The following is a 24,688-nucleotide window of genomic DNA, read 5'->3' as shown; positions in this document are numbered from 1 at the left end:
GCCAACCAGCCAATCTGTTTACTGAACTGGCTCACCCCTTCCGGGAACTCAGCCCAAGCTTCCCAGAACTCGGGTATTAATGACCCGAAGCCACATGACAGAGCATGACACAGCACTTTTGGGCACAAGGCAGGGCCCAGAGGGGCCCGTGGGGGGCCTTGACCCAGCCCCCCACAGCCTGGCTGGCCAGTGAGTCACCCCTGCCTCCTGCAGCTTCCTGATCCTGGCCCCTCTGCCACCCTCCCCCATCCCCAGGGCCACCTAGGATCGCTGGACCTTTGCCCCAGTGACCTAGAAGAGGCCCTCTGGGGTTATGGATGGGGAAAGTGAGGCCCCAAGGACCGGAGTAAGTAACAGCGAGCACTCACTAGGCACTTAGTGCACGCGAGGCGCTGGGTGGACATCTTACCCTAGCCTCATAACAGGCTTAGGAAGCGGTGCACGCCAGATGGGAAACTGAGGCTCGCAGGGCGGGAGTGAGGGCGTGCGGCCGTGAATTCAAGCATCGCTGTCTGACCTCGGGCGACCTCCTTTCATTCCCTCACCCACCTGAAAAGGGAGGGGCCTGGGGTCTATTTCACAGCTGGGGAAACTGAGGCACGGAGGACCTCCAGTTCCCTGCCTAAGGTCTCAGCACTGGTCTGCCTCTGGGACCTGTGCTCTGAGCCAGCACCTGGCACGTAGCTCACGTGACGTCTGCAGACTGAGAAGCACGTCGTGCAGGCTTGGGTGTCAGGCAGAGCCCAGTTCGAATCTGCGCTGGGCCTTGTCCTGACTGCTTGGCCTGGGGCACATGGCTACCCCGCCCCCACCCACTGTGCCTCCGAGTTCTCGCTGGGGAAGGATGAGGCCGACCTTCCAGAGCCGCTGGGAGGGCTGCGTGTGTGCTGTTTGGGCAGGCGGCGCGCTGTGAGCACCGACTTTCGGAGTTCGAGTCTTCTCCCAGCCTCTGCAGCCCCGGCGGGGTCAGCCTCTGGGCCGTGCACCTGCCTCCTTCACCCTTTGCTGCCCAAGGGCAAAGTGAGGGCGGAGGTTTTTATGGGGCTGGGAACCAGACAGGTTCTGGGCCTTAGAGGGGCCCTTGCTGGCAGCCTGAGTGGGACCTCCTCGTTCTCAGCCCCTGAACTTCCAGCTGGGGGCCGGGCACGGGCAGGGGTGGGCAGGACTGTGATCATCTTCCCTTCATTCCAGAATCGTGGCTCGAACTCATGAACGGCTGGAATAATTTCAGCCGGGAAGAAACGCCATGACAGAAGCAGGGCGTCTGGGGTTTTGTGAGTCAGAGAGGGCTTCTCGGAGGAGGTGACGTGGAGAGACATCTGAAAGAGGAGAAGCAACGGGCTCCGGGGCAAGGGCCTCCCCGCATTAGGAACAGCAGGAGCAGAGGCCCTGGGGTGAATTTATGCTTGGGATGTTCCAGGAAAACCCGAGGAAGCCAGGCGCCTGGAGGGCAGTGAGGGAGGGGAAAGGGGGAGCAGGAGATGACGTTGGAAGGCGGCAGGGGTCAGATCGTGGAGGGGCTGGTGGGCCGAGCGCCACTGGTGGGATCTGACTACAAAGGGGGCTGCTGTGGCCCAACTGATGGGCAGCGTGCCTTCACTTACTCTGACGTTTAAACTGTCTGCCCATGGGCAGATGAGCTGACAGTGGTCCAGGCCAAGTTCACCCAGAAGGTCAGTGGCAGGGTGGGGATGAAACCACACTGGTTGGACAGCCAGTTCAGGACAACCGCCCCTGCACAGAGGGAAGTGCGAACACGGGCTGAGGAGTCGATGGCATGTGGGTCAGCAGAGTGTCCTGGCAGGGGAGGTGCCCTGTGCATGAGGCTGGTCAGAAGCGCTGGAGGAGGGCCCCTGGCAGAGGGGACAGCGTGCAGGGGGGCCCCCACGGGAGTGAGAGTGGGGTGCGTTCTGGAAATTCATCACTGCTCAGGAGTGAGGGGACGGGAGAGAGGCCACTGGGTGATGTCAGGATCTCGACCCCAGGAGGCCTTGGAGCCAAGGGGAGGGGCTAGAATTTCAATCTGAAGACCTACTGTGTGCCACCTATTCGCCCTGGCCCAGGGCAAGTCACTTTTCCTCTCTGAGCCTTGGTTTCCTCATCTGTAAATACCGTCTGGGAAGATATTGTGACAACTCAGTGAGATCATTCTTTCATTCAATCATTTATTCCTTCACCGTATTTTGAGCTAGTCACTGAACTGGGGACCGGGGACACAGCGGTGACAAAAGGCTCTGCACTGTGGAGATGTGGAGTAGCGAGCAGTCAGTGAAGCCAGATGGCCTAGATTAGCTCTTGGCCCACCACTCATCGGCTGTGTGACTGTGGGCGAGTTGCTTTCCCTCTCTGAGCCCTACCTGTAAAATGGAATAATGACAGCACCCACCTCAGAGGGTTGTTGTAAGGACCTATAAGCTAATACACGGCATGTGACTAGCACAGAGTCTGGCATACAGTAGGTGCTCAATAAATGTTCTCCATGTCTGTGCTCAAATGGGGGGAACTGATGAAAGCAATCGGGACAGGTGTGCGGATGAGATGACGTCTGAAGTGGGCAGTGGCAGCGCCAGCTCTTGGCACGGAGTGGGCACGCAGTAGGTGCTCAGGTGCTTCTCCTCTGTCTGCTGAGCCCACCTTGGACTGTGACAGGGGCCTGAGGTTTGGGACTCTGTGTGGATGGGAAGCCATCTTCGCTGACCCAGAAACCCAGGATTGAGCTTGGGGTGGGGAGGACAGACACACGCGCCCCAACCCTCTAGCCTCCACGCTCCCTGCACCCCATCCCCAGCACGGTTCACAGCCTGGGTGGCTGGGGCGAGCCGGGGCCTGCCCTGTGGGTCCCCAGTAAAGACACTCATTACACAGGTGTCTGGCAGTGCAGGGGGAGGGGAGGGCCCCAGGGGCCGCACTCAGATGGCACTCTGCCAGTTCACCCCGGGTCCTTCCTCATCCTTTATGAGTCTGGTGCCCAGGGCAGGCGGGCAGGCAGGGGGAGAGGAGCTGGCACCGGGCCAGCTGGCACCTGGTAAAAGGAGGGAAAGTTGAGAAGTGTGGGTGCCAACGGCTGATGTGAGAGACGGGGCGCTGGGGTGGCGGCGGCGGCGGTGGGGGGGTGTGGTGCACACGTGCAGGTGTATACAGGGGTACGGTGGGCATGTACGCTGGTCTAGGTGTCTCCGCAGCCTGTCCCTGTGGAGGTGAGGGGTGCATGCAGATGGAGAATTGGCAGTGCCCAGACTGGGCTCAGCATCTTCAACATCCTTTTTTTTTTTTAAAGATTTTATTGATTTATTTTTAGAGAGGGAAGGGAGGGAGATAGAGAGAGAGAGAGAAACATCAATGTGTGGTTGCTGGGGGTCATGGCCTGCAACCCAGGCATGTACCCTGACTGGGAATCGAACCTGCGACACTTTGGTTCGCAGTCCGCGCTCAATCCACTGAGCTACGCCAACCAGGGCAACATCCATTTTAACTCGTTCATTTAACCTGCACTAGTGTGTGGGGGCCAGGCTGTGCCCAGCCTGGGCCTGGTGATGGCAAACTCAGACCTGGGCCCACCCTAGGTTCTGCCATCAGAGCCTCCAAATCCAGGGAGAGGCAGCTGCCCAACCAGAGGGACGAGATATCCCCATGAAGCCTTTGGTGGAGGAAATTGAGTTGGATGAGAGAGAGCAACAGAATGGGGCCAGGGAGAGCCTCTCTGAGAAGGCGACCTTGGATCTGAGGCCCGAAGGATGAGCCACGATGGCAAGACCTGGAGGAAGAGAGCTCTGGTCGGAAGGAACAGCAAGTGCAAAGGCCCTGAGGCTGCAGGGCGTTTGGTTGCAGAGCACCAGGGAGGCCCTGGGCAGAAGAGTGAATGAGGAGGAGGGCAGGAAGCAGGTCATAAGTGGGCAGGGCCAGGCTGCATGGGCCAGGGTGAGCAGTGTGGATCTCACTCTGAGTACAATGGGAAACTCAGCACATGGTATGCACACCCCTCGGGGTGAATGGGTTTGCAGAGGGGGCAGGCCCGTCCCGCCGGGTGTGGGAACGATCAGCTTTCAGAACTACAGACAGGAACGTGGGCTGCTCAATTTGTGTTTGAACCTATTCTCTCGGGTTCAAACCCCCTGGAACCTGGAGCCTGTTATTAAGCCGGCTGCACCCTGGGGCGCCTGCCTTTATCCCCAGACAGGGCCTGGCCCGCCTGCCCTGAGGTCGACCCTGGCCCCCCAGATGAGAGTGGATGGGCGGGACTGGCGAACCCGTGCACCCGCCTCGGCCCTCACCAGGCGCCTTGGCGGGGCCGAATCTGCTTCTAAGAGAGGAAAGGAGGCTGCGGAGCAGTGCGGTCTCGTTTGCAGACAGGGACACTGAGGCCCAGAGAGGGAAAGGTACCGTGTCCCGGGGCCCCCTGGCAGGGAGCTGGCTGGTCACGGCACCCGAGGAGTCTGACTCCTTCCCTCTCCGTCCACTTTCTCCCCTGTCCTCTGAGCCCCTCTCATTGTGACTGCAGCCGGGGAAGTAGCTGGTGTCTGGGCAGGGCCAGGGGGAAGAGCTGGGGCCCATTTGGGAGCCTCTTTTCATGGCACCCTCCCTACAGGAAGCACTGCCCAGCTGCCGTGCTAGCGGGCTACCCATCGCTGGGGCCAGGCAGGCAGTCCCAGGTAGCAGTCCGCCACCTGCTTCCCGGGTCGCAGAGGGGTTTGGGTGACTGAGGCACGATCTCCCTTTAAGCTCTCTAATGGCCCAGGACCTTGGCCTCCTTCGTCCCTGTTCAAGCCTCAGTTTCCCAACCTCAAAAAAAGGTCAGTCTTGATGATGAAACTGCCCTGCTTCCTGCCCTTTCTTGGCTGCCCAGTCCTCCGGGGACAGCTTGAATCTGTGCCTCAGCCCAGCTGTCCTTGCGGCCCCGGCCCCTGGTCCCTCCCTGTCTCTGATGAGGTCACTTGGACTTCCTAACTCTCGTTCAGCTCACTGCCACTTTTCGCCTCGGGGCATTTGTGGATACTGTGACCACTGAATGTCAAGGGCTTCCCATGATTTAAATCTCCACCCACCCTGTGAGACAAATGCTGTTATGGGGTTCATTTTCTAGATGAGGAAACTGAACCTCAGAGAGGTCGAACCTCTTACCCAAAACCACACAGCCCGCAAGCAGAGGAGCCAGGATTTGAACTCAGCCATCCACAGCTTAACACCACTCACTTTTCTTCTTAGCTAGCTCGTTTTCATCTTTAAGAATTCGCTCAATGGTCTCCTTCTCCAGGAAGCCTTCCCTGACTACCCTCCCAAGGCTTCTCCTCTGCCCTTCCAGAGTTTCCCCATTGCTGCACTGATCACACTGTGTCGAAAATCATCTTCATTTTCCTTACCAGCTCTGTTCTGGCCGAACAGACATAGAGTCATTGGCACATATGTTGGTGTGCGCTTTGGTGAGTTTTGACATAAGTCTGCACTCGCGAGGCTGCCAGCCCAACCAAGACGGTAAACACATCCATCACCTCCTAAGGTCTCCCGATGTCCTTCTGCATCGTCCTTCCTGCCCCCTGCCTCCACACTCTCATCCTCAGGGGCTGCCCCTCAGCTTTCTGTTGCCATAGAGTAGTCTGTGTTCTCTAGAATTTTCTGTAAGTGGAATCGTACAGCATGTTCTTCTTGGCTGGGCTTCTCTCCCTCAGCACAATGATTCTGAGACTCATCTCTGCTCTATTGTGACCTTCATCTTTTGAGGTATCTGCCCCTCTCCCCATCAGACTGGGGGCACTGGGGGGCGAGGACTTTGTCTTATTATCTCTGTGTCCCCAGCACCCGGCACAGGGCTGGGCACCCAGGAGGTGCCTAATAAAAGTTGACCGAGTCATTGGGAGGAGGGTGAGGACGTGTCCACGTGGGGGAAGAGCCGGCATAGTTGCATGGCCGAGAGGAGCCCAAAGGCTGATTAAAAAAAAAAAACAGCCCTTGGAATGATCTGGAGGCCTCGTGGCCCCATCAGATAAGCACGTCCGTTCACCCCGGTGGCTGTCTCCGTGGAACAAAGCTCTGCGTTGCACAAGGGCTGGGCTCCGGCCTGGGAGGCGCTCAGTGGCCCCTTGATCTGGCGTGGGCATCTGGCTCCGTGTTCTAGGACTGCACGGCCCACACCTCCCGGCAGGCTGCGCGGCTTGGGCACCGGCCGTGGCCGGGGGCGGGCAGGTGGGCGGTGGGAAGGGGAAGTGGCCTCCCAGCCCTCCCCAAACTAGTCCGACTTCTTTGCAGAAGTTTCTGGAAGCACAGAGCTGAGTAAGGGAGAATGGGAGGCCCGAGAAGAAGGATGAGGAGGGAGGAATCATTTAATTATCAAATGTTATAGGGAATTTCCAGTTCATGCCCCGTCGGGCCGGGCAGGGATACCGTGGGGATTAGTCAGGCAGTTTCCAGGTACCAGCCTCAGCTGAGAAGGCTCAGCGAGGCCCAGAGGCCTCCAGGTCTCCATCGCCAGCTGAAAGCTCCCCTACCCGCTCGAGAGGCCGACAGAGCTCCATCCTGAGACGGAACCTGCAACGGAAGCAGAGTGTGAGCACCGGCTTCCTACATTGGACCAGCCAACATGGCCTTATCGCCCATTTCTCAGACTGACAGACTGAGGCTGGGGTCACGGGGTCGGGGGTCACCGGGGAATGGGGACAGCTAAAGAACCAGGACTTATTTTGGAGTGATCCTTTCAACAGCAACCACATTCTTTTGGTAAAACCTTATTGAACACCTACTGTGTGCCAGGCATTGTGCTCAGCTCTGCAGTTTAAAAAAAAAAATAGTCCTGGACATACATTATGTGTCATGTCTCACCTCCTGATGGAAACATTTTTGAGGGCAAAGACTGTTTGTGGAACTTTGTTTTCTTGTTTGTGGAAGCAAGGAGTTTGGACCAGACTGGCATTTTCCAAATGGAGTTCTGAAGGGAGCAGGCTCCCTGGGATGTTAATAGGAGGAATGTTCTGTGGTCCCATGAGTTTGGGAATTACTGTGTTTAACAGCGTTACCGGTTGTTGCGGGACTTCTCAGTGTGTTTGATGATGTCACCTCCTCCAGGGAGCCTTCCCTGAATCATCCCCAGATGGACCCGAGTCCGCTCCCGTGAAGGCACCTGCCTGGAGCCCTTTGACCTCTCTCAGTATTTCCTCCCTTGGGTTGTGGCGATCTGTTCTCGTCACTGGACTATGAGCTTCTCAAGGGGGGGGGACGGCTGTGAGTGAGTGAGTGGAGGGACTGGTGGAAGAGTGCATGAAGGAGTGGATGGGAGAGTGGGTGGGTACATGAGTGAACACCTGCGAGGGCGTGAATCCCTTCCGGACGCAGTGGTGTGTCCAGTTTTTGCAGTTTGAGAGCAGTGTACCATACCTCCCGAAAATGGCACTTCGACATCCATTGTAAGTGGATGGCGGCCATCGAACCTTGTAGCCACCTGGAGACCCTGGGTGAGGAGTCCAGGGCAGCGCAGTCAGTTCCTTTCTATCCCCGAAGCCCTGACATTGGAGAAGAACCCAGGCCGGCGGGGGGTGGGGCGGGGACGAAGGCGGCTGAGATGGGGACAGAGGGCGTCCCAGTGGAGGAGACTCGGGGTTCGTTTGCTCACTGCGCAGTGTTGCTTTGATTTTTCTGGGCATCTGTGAGACGACAAAGCTGCCTCTCACAGTGGCCGGTGTTTGGAGCTTGAAGTCAAACGGATTTTGTTTTTAATCTCGTCTCTAATACTTACTGGCTGGGTGAGCTTAGGCGAATGACCTTTCTGAGACTCCTCTTCCCGTGTAAAATAGAGTTGCAAGTAGGTAAACAAATGTGTAAGGCACACAGCCCGGTTCTCAGCACATAGTAAGTGCTCACTAAATGCTGGCGAGCCGGGGGTACCTAAGGTGCTACCCTGCAGGTAGGAAAGGCGGACGAGAGAGCAGAGGACACAGCCCACACGGGCCGACTGGGGCTGTGATGGGGAGTATCCTGAGACATCGCGGTTAGGGTCCACTGGCACTCAGCTTCATCTGCATTAATATTTCCTCCTAGCTGAAGGGTGCTGAGGTTGGGAAGCTACAGGTGACATTTCCCAGCCTCCTGTGCAGCTAGGGTTCTGCGTGCTCCTCAGGTCCCGCCAATCAGATGCCCTCCCGTGAGGTTCAGCAAGTGGAGGCCGTGTCGGCTTGGCCTTGGCTCGCTTTCTGCCGATGCACATGGTCATGGTCATGGCCTGTGTTTTCGTGCAAGACACATACCATGCCTGGGCACCGGTTCAGGGGGTGGGGTGTCTAGAGTGGTGGCGGTGGCCTCTTGTTCTTCCAGATCTTGGCTGTGATGGCTGTGTTCTCAAAGCCGACAGTTCCCCACCATCCTGTCTGGCTGAGTCGGCAGCTGCCCTGACTGGCCAGTCCCGCCATGTCTCTCTGGAGCCCCGCTAGTCCTCACGGTGACTCTGTGAGCGCCCAGGTCCCCGCAGTTCATCCATCCTTTCCTGCATAAAACACCTGGAGGGGCTCTGCCTCCTGCAGCTGTCCCTGACTCACATGCAGAGGGCCGGAGGACCCCGGGGGGGCACTCCAACCAGACTTAGGGGGCCAGGGAAGGTTTACGAAGCCCCAAGACAGAGAAATTGAGTCCTGGAGGGCATCCGCACAGTGGTCAGCCCAGGGATGGGGGTGGGGGAGGGGAGAACACTCCAGCAGAAGGAATGCCCCTATGAAGGCCCTGGAGTCAGAGGAAACATAGTGTCTTGGAGAAGGGAGAGCAGATCAGGCTGGCTGGAATGTGCGGGGCATGCGGGGAGGGCACTGGGCCACGCGGGGAACGGAAGGCTGGCCGAGGTGTTTGGACCTCCTTCTGCACGTGGTGGGGAGCTACAGGAGCTAGGAAATGTCACCCAGCTGCTGCGGGGCGCTGTATTTGGGGGTGCAGGGGTGCTAATGCAGGGCCACCCTTGAGGACGCAAGTGTTGTCACCTGGGAAAGAGGTGCGAGGCCAATGGATTTGGAGGAGATTGCAGAGGGCTCTCCCTGGCCTTGGTGACCAGTTGGGTTGAGGGTGTGGAGGGGGGTGGAGGGGGACGCCTGACGGATGACGCTCAGGCTTCCGGCTTTGGCCATGGGCCAGATGGCAGAGCCTTCTACGAGAAGGGAGGTGGAGGCAGGGGAGCAGTTTAGAGGGAGCCGCTGAGCTCACTGCAGGTGCTCTGACCTGGAGGATGCCTGGGGGCCATCCGGGAGGAGGCATCTGGAGGGCATGCAGGCGTGCGGTCAGGAAAATGAGCTGCTAGGGCCAGGACAGGCAGATCGGCTGTGGACAGCAGGGGTGAGGGGTGACACTGGGGAAAGGGGGATTCCCAGGGAGGGGGTGCAATCGGAGACAAACGCTATCTGTTCACTTCTGAGTACCCAGAACCTGGCCTAGGGCCTGGCTGCTTGTTGATGAAACCGGGAGGAGGCACTGGGGCCAAGCCTTGGGAGAAGGCTGGGTTCTGGCAGCAGCAGATGGGGTGTGTGGGACCAGCTCCACCGTGTGCCTGCTGTGGGGCCCTGGGCCAGTCGTTTTCCCTCTCTGAGCCTCCGTCTCCTCGTCTGAAAACTGATCACAAGGGACAGATGATACGATTCGAAGGGGAGCTCGTGGAAGCTCGCAGCTCAGAGCACGTGGGGTGGGGCCGGCATGCGGACAGGCTGCCGAGGACAGGGCTTTGGGGGATGACCCGGGGCACAGACGGCGTGGCCTCCTTCCCGGGTTTACAAGGACACGGCGGACGGGACGGAGGAATCAGGGTCTGCCCGGCCAACGCATCCGCAGCTGTGTCCCATGTGGGAAAGGAGACGTCAGTCCCCGCCCAGGCCCCTCCACCCCACAGCCAGCTGGAGCAGCAGTGTTGGGAGGCGGGGTGGCGGCGAGGGAGGCCCATGCCTTGGCCCGGGGGAGGGGGGCCAGATGACAGGAACCTTCTCCGCAGTCCCTCGGAGACTCTGGCGCTGGGTCCTGGCCACCAGCCCGACCCTTCAGATCCTGACTCGGGACCCGGCTGTGCTCTGTCCCCTGTCCGGCTGCTCCGTTTGGCCAGGCGGCGGCTGCACACCGCTGCAGGCCCAGTGGACAGAACCCGGCCCTCGGTGGCCTTTGTCTGGCCCACGCAGACATTTTTGAACGAAGGGAGCCCCCGTGTCGGAATCTGTAGCTATCATGTGAAAACCCGTGTTTCTGGCTCCCCTCAGAAGATCGGAGGGTCTGCAGACCTGATGGCCTGCTGTCCCCATTCCTCAGAGGCCACAGCTGGCCTTAGACAGGGCAGGAGCCCCAGTCCCCACCGCTCCCTCTCGTCTCTCCGAAACTGAGGCCAGCGGATGCCGACAATTTATCCTCTGACCCTGGCCCACTTCACTTATTTAAAATTCCTGCCTGGCCCCCAGGGGCACTGAGTTTTCAACCCTGGAGACTTTTTTTTCCCTCCGTAACCACCAAGGCCTGGGCCCTGGTTCCCACCCTGAGCACCCTAATCTCTGCCTCGTGTGAACCCCTCAGGGTCACTGTTTACCTCTCCTGTTGCCCCACAAGGCCCTGCACCACGCCCTGGGGGTGGGGGACGGGCTGGGACTTGGCCGGGGCCGTTTGGACCCGGGGGAGGCAGACCCACATCTGTTCTGAGATGTGTCAGCTGGGCCTGGTCACACTCCGCACAGCTCATCCCCGAGGCATGTGGGACCAGGGTGGTGGGCGGGGCCCGCCCCGGAGATAGGGCGTTCGTCAAGGCTGCACACAGCAGGCTCGATCTTTCAGCGGCAAACACAGTGGCTGAAAAGAGGAAGGGGGAAGAGAGAGAGACAGAACTGCTTTAGCAGAAAATGCCCCTAACATAGGGGTGGAAAGACCGGAATTCATGCCCTTAGTTGCTGTGTGGCCTTGGACGAGATACTTGACCTCTCTGAGCCACCCGCTTAAGGCGGAGCCAAGGAGAGGTCCCAGTGGTGGGAATGTGACTGCTGTGGGGCCTGAACCCCGGAGGAGCAGCCTGGAGCAGAGGAAAAAAGGGTCACAGACTGTGAGGCCAGATCAACCTGCCACTTGGGACTGGGTGACCCTGAGTGGGTCACGTCTCTGTCTGGACCCTGGAGTGCTGTCATAAGCTCTGTTCCAGCAAAGCCCTCATCAAATTATTCTGAGGGGAGAAAAGAATTTATTCATCCCATAAATTTTTTAAAAGATTTAATTTATTTATTTTTAGAGGGAAAGGGAAGGAGAGAGGGAGAGAAATATCAATGTATGGTTGCCTCTTGTGTGTCCCCTTCTGGGAACTGGCCTGCAGCCCAGGCATGTGCCCTGACTGGGAATCGAACTGTGATCCTTTGTTTCGCAGGCCTGTGCTCAGTCCACTGAGCTACATCAGCCAGGCTCATCCCATAAATTTTTATTGAGCACTTCCTGCCTGTCAGGCATGGGGGACACAGCGGGACACGAGACAGGTAAAGATCTCTGCCCCCATGGGGTTCACATTTTTGTGGGATGAACGATAATAAGCACGATACTTAAGCCCTCTGGGCCTCAGTTTCCTCATCTGTGAAATGGGGAGAGTGATAGTATTTACCTCCTGGGGTGATTAGTGAAGCCAGTGAGATGATGGGAATATACCGGGGGACCCAAAAAAAACAGAACTTATTTGTTAAAGAGTTGCATATTTATTCTTACGCGTTTAAACTTCAGTCGCCTTCAACGTACTCTCCATTTGATACAACACACCTATCGAGACTTTTTTTCCCACTGTTCAAAACAGATTCTGAACTCGTCAATTTTGATGCCTTTTAGTATTTCTGCCAGTTTTTGTTTCACCTCTTCTACATCAGCAAAGTGCTTCCCTTTGAGGACTTTTCTCATCCGGGAAAACAAAAAGATGTCACTCAGAGTGAGAATGGGTGAATAGGGGGGTGGGGCACGGGGGTCTTGTTTTTGGTCAAAACCTGCTGAACACTCAGCACGGTGTGGGCAGGTGCACTCATAAATCACCCATCATGAAATGGGCAAATGCGTTGAAAAAGTCTTCAAAAAAATTCGCCGAAGCAGAACACAGCCTCTCACAACAATGCCAGCTGGTACACAGAAACAGATGGGTTTCTAGAGCACTCACCTAGTGGGGCAAGCCTGTATTGCAAGGCCCTGCTGTCCAGAGGATAATTCTGGGGTTTTCTGGGTCCCCCCTCATGCACTCAGCACGTGAAATAAGCACATTAATGCAGCTACAATCATTCCTGCTGTTTACCAGCTGTGTGGCTCAGGCGTCACTCACCTGTCTGTGCCTCAGTTTCCTCCCCTGTGAGACGGGGTAATAACCCTGCTAATACCTGGAAAAGGCGCTTGGAGCAGCGTATGCACTCAGTGATTTCAAATGCAGAGCTTTTTAATTGAGTAAGTTATCACTGACCTATGAATAGTCCCTGCAAAACCCTTTCGTCATCCCTTTAGTCCAACAAACGTTCATTTGATGCCAGTGAACTTAAATCAGATGACGAAGAAAATTCCCAGCCTCGGGACATGCACTGTAACCCAACACCGCAAAAGAGGTACATGCACTTCTAAGGGAAAGCTGAGGAAGGTCAAGGTGATTGTATCAACCTTTCAGGTAATTATGACCATGCGGCTGTGTGACCTTGGACACGTCCTTTCCGTTTCTGGATCCTCGGCCTCTTCTGCTCTGCGGTGGATATGATAGCTTCCTACTTTTCCTGTCTAGCTCATAGGATTACGGTTTGGCTCAAACCCATCACAGCTATCATTTATTAAGTGCCTCCCGTATGCAAACTAGTGTCTGTTATCTCCCCCTTCCTGCCCACCCCTGCCGTCCCAGGACAGAAGGCCGGGTGCCACGGGTTTCTCGGGTTTCTCGGGAGAGGACAGCGAGGCCGAGGAGGTGGCTGGGGATGCAGGCCCAAGGGAGGGAAGGAAGTGGGGGGCAGGGGCAGGCTGGACTGACGCAGCTGTGATGTCAGAGACAGGCCACAGGCTGTGGCCAGCCCAGTGCTAATGCCGTGCTCTCCGCTGGCCTGGCCCTGAGCCGCTGCCTGGGGGTGGGGTGGGGGGCCGCTGGGAGAGCGGTGGCACTGCCCCCCTTAACCCCTTCCCGGCCTCCTTTTCCCAGACAGCCATCCCCCGGGCCTGGCCTTGCCCACAAGATTCCCAGATTTCACAACCGGGGCTGGCGCTGAATCATGTACAGTAAGTCCGGGGAGAAACTCCTGGCTGCCCGGCTGCCCGGCGTCCCGGCACACGGGACGGCCGCCAAGCCTGCCCTCCCTCCCGGCGGGCTGAGCGGCTGCCAGGGAGCCCGGGATCCTCCCGGCCGGCCGGCTGGCCGGCCGCTCGCTGACCAGCCGGGGTTGTCAGGCCGGACGCGCAGCCTCTCTGGGCTGCTCCAGGACCCGAGAGCTTGGGGTGTCTCCGGGGCACCTAGGAGCTCTGGAGGGCGGGGCGTGGGGGTCACCGGTGACCTGCAGAAAGTTCTCTCACCTCCCTAGGCTGCAGTTTCCTTATCTGGACAAAGAAGACACTCACAGGACTGACCTCATGGGGTCACGGTGAGGATTAAGTGAGGTGACCTGTGCGCAGCCAGTGCCCCACAGCGTCACCGTGGTGATGCCCCCGACATCCTGACGACACTCTCTAGGACCCTGGAGAAATGTTTCTGTCCTTTGGGTGACATTTCCCCTGGAACATACACCCCTTCCCTTCTGATACAAATTGCTCCAGTCTTTTAAAAAACTCTCCATTCCATTAGCAACGGACTGGTGCACTTATTGAGCACCACTGTGTCCTGGGCCCTCCACCAGGTCCTGCAGATACACCTGCGACCAGGACAGAAAAACGGAACCGACCCTGTGTTCTCAGCGGGTGAATACTCCAGTCGAAGGGATCGGGAGTTTGAATGAGTTCAGCGAGTGATCGGGGCTCTGAGGGGCAGCGCACGGGGGGAGTGATGCGGAGAGGCCCGGAGGGCTCCCCTGAGGAGGGGGCGTGTGACCCCAGACCCAAGAGCAGAGGGACATGGGGGCGCAAAGGTGCGGGGGCACTGGGGTTCAGGCCGAGGGAGCCGCGGGTGCCGTGGCCGGGTGACGGGAACCTGGGTGTGTGTGAGGACCTGCTGGTCAGTGTGGCTGAGCGGAGGGAGTGAGGGGGATACCAGGTGAGCTTGGCAGGGTGGGCACAGGGCCCTGCCCCGGACCGGCTCCCTAAACCCCAGGCCCCTCCAGAGAGTGGCGCTGCCTGGTGACCCACCTAGGCCTGTCCTCCCCTCACTGGGGACCCAGGCCTGGGAGCTGCCCCCTCCCCCAGGTCTCCGGGGAGGGCCACGCCCCTGTGCTGGGGCTGTGGCCCCGACTCCAGCTCCCTCCCCGGGGTGGGGCTGCAGACCAGAGAGAGGGCTTTGGGTCAGGGCCAGGCAAGGGCCTGGGTCACATCCCAGCGTGCCTCTCACTCGCTCAGGGCTGCAGCCACCTGCCTCGCAGAGCCTCGGCGTCCCCACCTGGGCGATGGCGTGGTGCCAACTCCCGGAGAGCTGAAGGGGGAAGGGGGCACCCTCCCCCGCAGCTCCCAGTCCCCGGCCTGGGCTGACCCCTGGGAGAAGTGGAACATCCAGGGGTCACCGGGACCAGGCTGTCTGGCCACAGCTAGGCCAAGAACTAGGGCGTGCGTGTGTGATAGGTCAGGACCCAGCAGCCGCAGGGGAGGACGGAGGGAAGGGGGTAGGAGACGGCCGGAGCCCGGTGTGGAGGCCCAGGAGGAGGCCGACAGGAGGCCTAATCAATATCCCCGTGGACATTTGAAAAATAACCGATTTATTTCTGGGAAAGTCCTTCACCGTTCCCCATCAGGTCATGGAGGCCAGCGTGGCTGTGGCCTGACACGGCACTTCTGCACTCAACCTGAGGCAGCTGGGGAGATGAAACGGAGCTGCGCGGGGCCAGCACACGTGTGTGCGAGACGCCCACGGTGTCTGTGAGGTAGGCCGGCTTCTTGGCCCCGTTGTACAGATGGGGGAAACTGAGGCCTGAGTGGGGAGCAATGTTGCCCAGGTCTCCCTGCCAGGGGAGTGGCAGAGATGGGATCTGAAGCCCAGCCTGGGTGGCTTAGACCACTCACAGCCTCAGTTGTATCTGTGCTGGAGGTCTTGGGGCCAGGATGGCGGTCAAAGCCAGATGTTTATGGGCCCCTGACACATCTGGAAATGAGCTGGCCTGGGGTTGACTGGAACCAGGTGTGACCCCTCTGCATCCTCCCCGAGGCTGGGAGTAATTACCTGCCCAGGTTAATAGCGCCCACTTCCCACTGCCTTTCATCAAGGCTCTCGGAATTGCCAGGCAGTAATTAACCCTCACAGCACCCTCTGAAGTTGGCATTGGAGGCAGACATGTTATTAAACCCATTCTTTTACAGGTGGGTAAACTGAGGCAGCGCGCATCGGGGCCTGGGAGCCTGTTGTACCCTCAGGACTTAGCAGCTCCTTCGGTCTCACTTTCTTCCCATAGGAAGGAGAGGGCTGGCCCCCAGGGACCCCTGACCCTGCGGACCGAGCGCGGGCGAGAGGCCTGGCAGGCCCTGGGCGTCCTCCCAGTTGCTGCCCTCTCACCTCTGATGTGCAGGAGCGTGCGCCTGGGGCGCATGGAAGGGGCTGGGCTCCGGCTCCGCTCGGTGACCCTGCACAAGTCACTGCTGTCCTCTGGGCCCCAGTTTCCTCCCTAGTAAGACAGGGACAACCATGCCCACCTTGTGGGTTAGTCCTGAGCAAGAAGCACAGAGCCCACCTCCGATCCGTCTCTTTTCCCTTCTTTCGCTCCAGCCACCAGGTCGGGGATTTCTGTTTATTTTATCCCGGACGTATTTATTCCCAGAGCTCAGCTCAGGGTGGGACACACGGTAGGTGCTTAAGAAATGATTGCTTTCTCCAACCCTTTCCTTGGGGGCTCCACTGTCAGCTACCAACTGGCTGTATGATCCTAGGAGCTGCTTTCCCCCACGGGGCACCAGGCGCCTGAAGGACTCAGGTAGCCTCGAACTTCCAGGTTCCTCAGCCTCGTATCTCCCAGGTAATGGGGGTTGAGGGCAAGAATGGGGGTGAAGAGAGAGCAGACACCCTCTGTTGTGCCGTTCTGGCCCCTTCCCCATTGCCTGTGGTTCAGAGACTCGCTCCGAGCAGACTCCCCCAACCAGCCGCCCCCTCCCTTGGCACGTCTGTCAGTGCCCTCGGGGGAAAGAATTTGGAAAGGGGAGGAAGAGAAAGAAAAGAAAGCAGGGTACAAGGGGACGGTTCCCACACCTGTGTAAATAATTTGTCATCTTGAAACTTGTCAAATATGCTCACCTTTAATGCCCAGTTCTTGGGCTTGTTTTCCTTGGCAAGGCCCCCACGGGAGTGGAATTTCGACCCAAGGGAGCCCAATTGTCATCTTCTAAGCGTGTTCCCAGGCCAGGGGCTGGGCAGGGCTCTCGGGCTGACGCTCCATTTCCATCCCCTGAAGTCCCGGAACGCTCCTCAGATTTAGGGAGCAGCCACCAGGTCCGGACGCTGTCTCAGAATGCTAGAAGGCTGGGCCCTGGCTGGTGTAGCTCGGCGGACTGAGCGCCGGCCTGCTAACCAGAAGGTCCCTGGTTTGATTCCCAGGCAGCACACGTGCCTGGGTTGTGGGCCCCAGTTGGAAGCTGTGTGAGAGGCAACCGATCAATGTATCAGCGTGTCTCTCAAACATCATGTTTCTGTCTCTTTCTCTCTCCCTTCCCCTCTCTCTAAAAATAAATAAATAAAGTCTTTACAAAAAAAGGAGAATTCCAGAATATCGGAATTCCAGAACTCAGTCCATTTTCCAGAGGAGGACCATGAGGCCACAGAAGGGAAGGGGTTAGCTTCAGGTCACACCCATGCAGGTGCAAGCTAGAGTTTGCCAGGAGGGCGTTGGAAGTTTATGAACTGCTCAACATCCAGCTCCCGTTTTTGAGTAATTACACCCTAATTTCCTCCTGGAGGATCCTCTCTTCCCCTAGCCCAGCTCATGAGGTCCGAGTGGTGTGTCCCAGGACCCTGTCTGCAGGGCTGGGCCCATGACCAGGTCTGGCTCTAGTGACCAGCCCAGGGATGGGCACGTGCCTCAGTCTGCCCGGTGAAACTTGGTCCTGGGGCCTTGGTGGCTGGGGATGATTCGGAGAGGAGATTCAATGCTTCCATTGCATGGAGAGCGGGCAAATAAAAGCTGGACACATCAGGGGACATTACAGGGAGAAGCTACCCGAGAGGAAGCACCACAGAGCTGGACAGGGCTTGAATCCCTGGATCCAGCCATCCCTGAAGTTAGGAAGCAGCTTGGGCTGGTTTTCTGTCACTTGCACACAGTAGGTGCTGACGGACCCAGGACCTGGAGGCGGGAGGGAAGAGATTCCAGGCAGAGGCAGCGGTATGTGCGTGTAGCGCCTCCCAGGCAGCAACGCCGGCCACTTCACCGGCCAGGGGCACCCCGCTCCTGACTTCTGTCCCTAGATCAGTTTCGCCGGTTTTTGAACCTTCCGTCTGGTCTGTTTCCTGTTCCTATACATTCGCCTGTTCCGCGGCATCATCTGATGGGAGTACCGCAGTGCGCTGCCTTTTGATTCCGGCCCTGTATCACTCCTCACGCACGGTGCTGTCCAGCTGCACCGGTTTCGCCGTGCGCTCCCACCGCGCTGCCCCTGGTCACCGCCGAGTAGTACTCCACGGGGCAGATGCACGGCGGCTCGCTCACCCACTCCCTGCTCAGGGCTGTTTGGGCCGCTTCCAGCTCCTGGTGACTCGAAGCAAAGCTGTGACAAACATGTGCAAATGGGTTTTGGGTGCGAACATGAATTTTTATTTATCTTGGGGAAATTTCAAGGAGTAGGATCGCTGGGTCATATGGTAAATGCCTATTTGACTTAACCAGAAACTGCTGAACTGTTTCCAAAGTGTCTGGATGGACCGTTTTGCATTCCCACCAGTAATGTATGCGTTTCAGTTGCTTCCTGTCTTTGTCAACGCTCGGTATCGTGAGGTGTTTTGCTCTTTTGTTTCGTTTTGTTTCCAAATTTTAGCTGTTCTAGAAGGTGCAGACTGGTATGTCATTGTGTTTTTAATTTGCGTTCCCCTAATGAATAATGATGCTGAGGGCTTTTTTTAGGCGCTTATTTGCCATCTATGTATTTTCTTTGGTGCAGTGTCTGTTCGAACTTTCTGTCCGTTTAAAACACTGAATCATTTTCTTATGAATGGGTTTGGAGGGTTCTCTGTATATTTTAGGTACAAGTCGGCCTTTTGTCAGGGATGTGTTTTGCAAATATTTTCTCCTAGTCTGTGGCTGCCTCTTTTGTTCTCTTAACGGGTAGACTTCAATAATGTTGCTTCGCTTTTATCACGATGATTTTTCTGGTGACCTTTGGTTTGTGGCAAGTGTTCTCTGGTCTTTGCTTTCAAATCAAGGGATGATATCTCATGTTTCCTTTGAAAATAAATGTGTTTAAGTAAAAAGGTAAGTTGACTCGAAGAAAAGTGTTAAGTAATAGAACTGGAAAGCAGATGGCATAAACATCATGGAGGCAGTTACTTGAATAACCAGTGTGGGCAGCTTTGGTCGACTAAATATTCAATGAACAACTATTGATTGAACACCCACTATGTGCCAGGCTCTGTCTCAGGTGCTGGGACACCGTGATGACCAAGAGGCACAGTTGCTGCCCTTTCGGTGGTGGTTTCTCTCCAACGAGCTCCTCTTCATCCTTCAAAACCCGACCTGAATGGTCCTTCCTCCATCCAGCCTTCCCTAGACGTATGCTTTGGATGTATGCTCCATCCAGCCTTCCCACCATACTGTATGCTTTGTGTTTCCGTGAGGGTCTTCCTGGAATATGACCAGCAGCCTCTGGTTGGGTTCCACGGAGCCTGGTGCGTTGGTTCTCAATAAACAGCACCTTACAAAGTAGGTGCTAGTATGAGATCATGAGACGCCAAAGCAGAGTTTGCTGATTTCATGGCTGGAATCAGCCAGGTCCACCCTGATGATATGGCCCAAAGTCCCTCCCCACTACACTCCGGACTGACCCCGTGCAAATCAAGGTCATCCTCCTTGGCCTCCCCTCCCACTCACAAAAGACACCAAGAGAAAAGGACTCCCAAACCCAGTGCCTTTAGCTACCCGCTTTGCTGCCCACCAGCACTCGCCAGGCATGCCTTTGTTCTTACCTGGGCCTGATGTCGGCTCCCCCTGGCCTCCCACCACCCTTCTCCTGCCCCTCCACTCTGCACACCAGCCTGCTTCTGGGCCTCCAGCATGCCAAGCTCGTTCCCAGCCCCGGGCCTTTGCACCTGCTGCTCCCTCTCTCTGGAGCCCTGTTTCTCTAGCTCTTTGCATCGCTGGCTCCTTCTTCACTCTCAGTGCTGAGCCCAAATGAGCCCTCCTCTGAGGCCCTCCCAGGCCATTGTAGTGCACGGCCGTTCTACTTTTCATCCCATCATTCTATTTATTTTGAATAAATAGAGTACCAATGACTGTTGTGCCAATGGCTGTCACTTCAGGGTTTATTTACTGGAAGTATATTTGCTTACTTGTCTATATAAAAATCAGTAGCAGGAAGGCTGCAGGATTTTGGTTTGGCCTTCTCTGTCCCTCCAGTGCCTGGCACAGTGCCCAGCACATAGTAGGTACTCAGTAAGCGTTTGCTGAATGACTGAGTGACTGAATGAGTGTGTGAACTCTCCCTTCCCAAGATGCACTCACAGCAGAGTTGTCAGCCCATGTGTCGGACTAACAGCCCTCTGAGCTCCTCCAGGGTGGGACCCTGTCTTCCTTTTTGCTCCTACCACCCCACCCTCGTGTGCAGCCCAGTGCTGAGGGCTACCCCCCAGGTCCACCAGGCTCGTGTCTTGCCAGCTGCCCAGCCTGGGGGCAGGAGTGGTTCCACCACTGTGGGAGCTGGCCTGTCAGAAGCGTTTCTCAGGACCATGGACTCGAGCCACGGGCCGTGGATGGGGCTGGTGGTCGCTGTGTGCGGTTTAGGGACCCTGCACGGAATCTCATCCACACTCCCCGTGACAGAGTCAGTTCAGCTCCACTTCACGCTCCTGGTTGTGCCACAGGAAGGAAAAGTTCCACTTGGGGCTTGTGTATCTTTACCCCCTTCCTACTTCCCAGCAAGGAACACAGAGCAGATCCAATGTTAAGCCATAAGCAGCGGTGGTGCCTGGCTTTGTTTTCCTTCTTTGTATAATTTGCTGAGTATCTTGTAGCAAGAGCCTTAGGTGGGGTTCCCCTAGAAGCAGATCCCTAAGAGATCTGAAAATTTGAAAGCCAGCCGTTTATTTGGGAGGTGACCCCAGGAAACACTGGTAGGGAAGCAGGGGAGTGAGATGAGGAAGGAAGAGGAACCAGCGCAGACAGTCATCAGGCAAGCAAGCGCCGGGCCCCTGGGGCTCAGTCTACTGTGGGCCTCTGGCATAGACTCAGCCCCGCTGGGCTGTCCACGCGGGAGTGGGGGTGGGGTGGCGAGCGAGCTGAGGACTGTATGCACCTGTCCCTGCCATCTTGGATGAGGGCCCTCCCTGGAGCATTCATTCCCAGCTCTCCTTGCTCCCGCAGGTGGGCAGAGCCCACAGGTAAAGAGCAGGTGCTGGCAGCTGGAATTTGGTCTGTGGGAGGGGATACAGGTGGGGCACCACCAGCAAATGCGTCACTCTTAATGCTGGTTTCTCATTTACAGCAGGGATTAAATGTTTCCTTGAAAACCAAGTCTAAGTACAAATTTTAAAAAGCGAGTTGACTTAAAGGAAAAGTACCTAAATAGTGTACAGGGGGTATGAGGCCAACACTGCTGTTTTAAAGGGCATGCCAAACTTTTGACAAGCAGACACACCTCCTGGGGGACCCTCCAGGATGGTGGGTCTGGTGGGAGCCGTGGGAAGACCACCCTGCTCCTCCCGGCATGCCTGCCTCGCACCCACCCCAACACTTCTCTGCGTTCCTCGGGGTCATGGAAGCCGGCCGTGAAGCTTGACGCCCTTTGTGCCCTTCAGTCTGTCCCGTAACGTCTCTAGGTCTGTCTGTTCGAAGGCTGTATCCTGAAGTCGCTGGAAAGAATCAGTGTGTGACGATAGCCAAGACAGTCTGAAAGAAGGCCAACTAAAATCCCAAAAGTCAGAAAGCAGGTTGGAAGACTCGGGTTTTCCAGACAGTGGAATATACGACAGAGGTACAGAAAATAAAACAGCATGGTATTGGCATAGAAATGGGCAAATGCACCAGGAGAATAGAATGGAGACAGTACAGAAATTAACCCACGCATCAGCTGTGCTGCCTAATGGATGCAAAAGAGTTTGGAGATGGAGGGACATCAATTAGCATGGAATTCTCTGGATTATGTCGGGGGTGGGGCAGTGGCTTCCCCCCATCTTTGGTCCTTCCCTTAAGATACCTACAAAGGCACTGGGGTGACTTGCCCTCATGGGGTGACATCCCCACATCCACCTGGGAGATCTCAGAAGCCTCCAGCACAGGATGAGGTGGAAAACAGGCGACAGCGAGGAGCACGCTCCTCCCTCTGGGTTCTCTCTGATTCTCCTGACCCACCCACGGAGAAAGCCTCCCTTGGGTGCTGGCGGGCCTTCCACCTCTGCCCAAAGCCTGCTCCTCTCCCTTCATGAGGCGCAGCAGGCCTCAGGCCCTAGCCTGCAGCCGGCCCCAGAACCCAGCTAGAATTTACTCCTATTGTTCTGCGATCTCTGTTTTGAAGGTTCCTTTCCATCTGTAGAATTGAACACTGATTTTCTCTTTCTGCTAGGAATACCAATTTCCTTTTAAAAGTCATGTCACTGACATATGGCGCAACCAAAATGAACCTGCAAAACATGAGGCGAAGTGAGAGAATTCAGACACAGAAGGGCACCTAATGTATGATCCTGTTTCTGTGAGGTATCCAGAATAGAAAAATTCAAAAACCCCTATAGAAACAGAAAGCAGATTGGTGGTTGCTAGGGGCTGGGTGGGGGCAGGGGGGAGGGGAACAGGAAGCAACTGCTCAGTGGGCACGGGGTCTCCTTTCGGGGTGATGAAAATGTTTTCCAACTAGTTAGAGGTGGTGGTTGCACAACGCTGTGAATACACCAAATGCCACTGAATGGTTCACTTTAAACTGGTTAATTTGATGTTATGTGAATTTCACTTCAATAAATTATTTTTAAAAAACCAACCAAGCATGCAACCACTATGGAAAACAGCATGGAGGTTCCTCAAAAAATTAAAAATAAGGCTACCCTATGATGCAGCAAATCCACTTCTGGGTATCCATCCTAAACGCTAATATGAAAAAAACATGCCCCCCTGTGTTCATTACAGCATTGTTTGCAAAAGCCGAGATCTAGAAGCAACCTAGGTGTCCATCAGTGGGCAAATGGATAAAGACGATGTGAGGGGTGTGTGTGTGTGTGTGTATCTCACATCTTATACACACACACACACACACAAACAATGAAATAATATTCACCACGAAAAGTGAAATCTTGCTATCTGTGACAACGTGGGTGGACCTAGAGGGTTATTATGAAGAGTGAAATAGGTCAGACAGTGAGGGACAGATCTGGTGTGGTTTCACTTACATGTGGAATCTAAAAACCAAAACAAACGAACAAACAAACAGAACAGAAACAGACTCGTAGACACAGGGAACAGACTGATGGTTGCCAGAGGGGAGGGGGTTGGGGGATGGGCAAGAAGGACAGAGGGGAAATAAGAGGCACAAACTACCAGTTATAAAGTAACTAGGTCACAGTGATGTAATGTACAACGTTGGGAATTTTGTCGATAATATCATAATGACTTTGCACAGTGACCGACGGTTACCAGACTTATTGGGTGATCCCTTCGTAAGGTAGATAAACACGGAGTCACTGTATTGTACACCTGAAATGCATGTGATATTGTATAGAAACTATACTTTATGAAAATAAAAGAAAAAATATAGTCATCAATTTACTTAATACAGAGGATGAATGGGTTCAGGGATAACTGTTAGGTGAGGTCTGGGAGACACTGGCTAAGCCGATCGGGCTCACCCCCAGGCCGTGGCTCCCGCCCTGCGCAGGCCTGGAATGCCCCCTCTGTGCACGGCAGAGTCCTCCCAGCCCTGGAGACCCAGGCCAAGCCTCACCCCTGCACGGAACCCCGTTGGGTTACCTAGGCCCGTCAGGCGACCAGAGTGCTCAGGTGGGTGCAGTCCTGCAGCCCTTCAGCCTCAGGCGTGAAACCCAGCCTCTTGCTTACTGGGCTCCCAATTTTCGGCATGTTGCTTAACCTCCCAGGAGGGCCTCAGTTTCCTCATCCGTAAAGTGGGGGCTCGTGACAGTTCCTGTCTCACAAGTTGAGTTACTACATAGGAAGTCTGTGGACAGGGCCTGGTACGGAGTGGGTGCCCTCGGTTACCACTTGGCACTTAGCGCCAGTCACACCAAAATTGCATTCATTTGCCCCCCATGTCCTGGAGCAAAGCCTCAGCCTTTACGATCTCTGTATCTGCAGTTCCGGCACATAGTAGGTCTCCAAGAAGGGCTTGTTGACTGACACCCTTTTCTCTTTACCTCCACTGCCCACCCTGCGCAGCCCTGTTCATCAGCCGCATTGCACCTGAGCTGTGGTAAGAGCGCCTGGTCTCTTGGCTTTTGTACCGTGCCCCTCACCCTATCCATTCTACACAAGCAGCGAGAAGGATCTCACTAGAACCTAAGTCACATCCTGCCCCCGCACCCCCGACTCAGAACCTTCCCGGGCTCCCCCCTCGCTCAGAACAAGAGCTGAAGTCTTTGCCACGTCCCACAAGGCCAGCACAGGGCGCCCTCCCCACCCTCTACCAGCACCGCCCTGCCCTCCTCCCCCTGCCGGTCCCTCCCCCTCTTGGCTCTGGCCATGACAATCTGCTGCTGTCGCTCTAAAACGCCAGGCCCCCACCTCAGGGCCTTTGCACCTGCTATTCCCGTTGCCAAGGGCACTTTCTCCGGATATCACCCCGTGCTCACTTCTCACCCCCTTCAGGCCTCGGTTCAAATAGCTGCTGTTCAAGGAGGCTTTTCCTGGCCTCCCAGGTCTCGCTGGGCCCCAGAGCGCTCTTCCTCCCCTGGGAAAGGCCCTCGGCTGGGTCCTGGGCCTTGCGCCATGTCTCAGGCAGAGGACAGGCCTCAGGCCTCCCTCTGGACTTGGGGCCCAGGGGTGAGCTTTGGGGGCAGGCAGCGCCCAGGCTACACCTGGTGCAGAGGCCTCTGCCCACCTGCCCGCCATGGGCGGCAGCCCCGCCCTGCTCACTCAGGCTTCCATGGTGCAGGTGGGAAAGTCCCACATCCTCCTCCACTTACCTGGCTGGGGCTGACTCAGACCCTCACCCCTGGCCAGAGGGAGCCGCAGCTGCCCCGCCCAGGGCTTGATGGGAAACAGCTCTTCGAGGGCCCAGCTGAGCCAAATACTGACTCACCTCACCCCGCCCAGCCTCTGCCACTGGAAGTCACACCTCCTTCTGGCCAGGGACGCTGGCTGCAGCTCCTCGCTCCCAGGGGAGATTTCCCACTCCCCGCCTTCGCCCAGGCTGTGCCTTGGCCGGCAGGGCCCTTCTGCCCCTTCAAGCCCAGCCTGAGGGCCGTCTCCTTCCCGGGAAACGTCGGAGGCCGCTGGCCAGAAGGCTAAAGGGA

The 24,688-nt window shown here is 56.6% G+C and overlaps 1 long non-coding RNA gene across 1 annotated transcript; it reads left to right on the top strand.

Annotated features, from left to right (window-relative positions):
* Positions 1–14,750: 14,750 nt before the first annotated feature.
* On the top strand, positions 14,751–16,636 carry LOC123815263. The gene is made up of 4 exons (XR_006785051.1): positions 14,751–14,972; positions 15,809–15,885; positions 15,970–16,055; positions 16,506–16,636. It is a non-coding gene; the product is annotated as an uncharacterized LOC123815263 (long non-coding RNA).
* Positions 16,637–24,688: the final 8,052 nt, after the last annotated feature.

The sequence above is a fragment of the Phyllostomus hastatus genome, unplaced genomic scaffold, assembly GCF_019186645.2.
Source record: "Phyllostomus hastatus isolate PE091 unplaced genomic scaffold, TTU_PhHast_1.1 phas_contig_17, whole genome shotgun sequence".
Taxonomy (NCBI): Eukaryota; Metazoa; Chordata; class Mammalia; order Chiroptera; family Phyllostomidae; genus Phyllostomus; species Phyllostomus hastatus.
The sequence above is the reverse complement of the archived record's forward strand: the minus strand, read 5'-3'. Positions and strand labels throughout refer to the sequence as shown.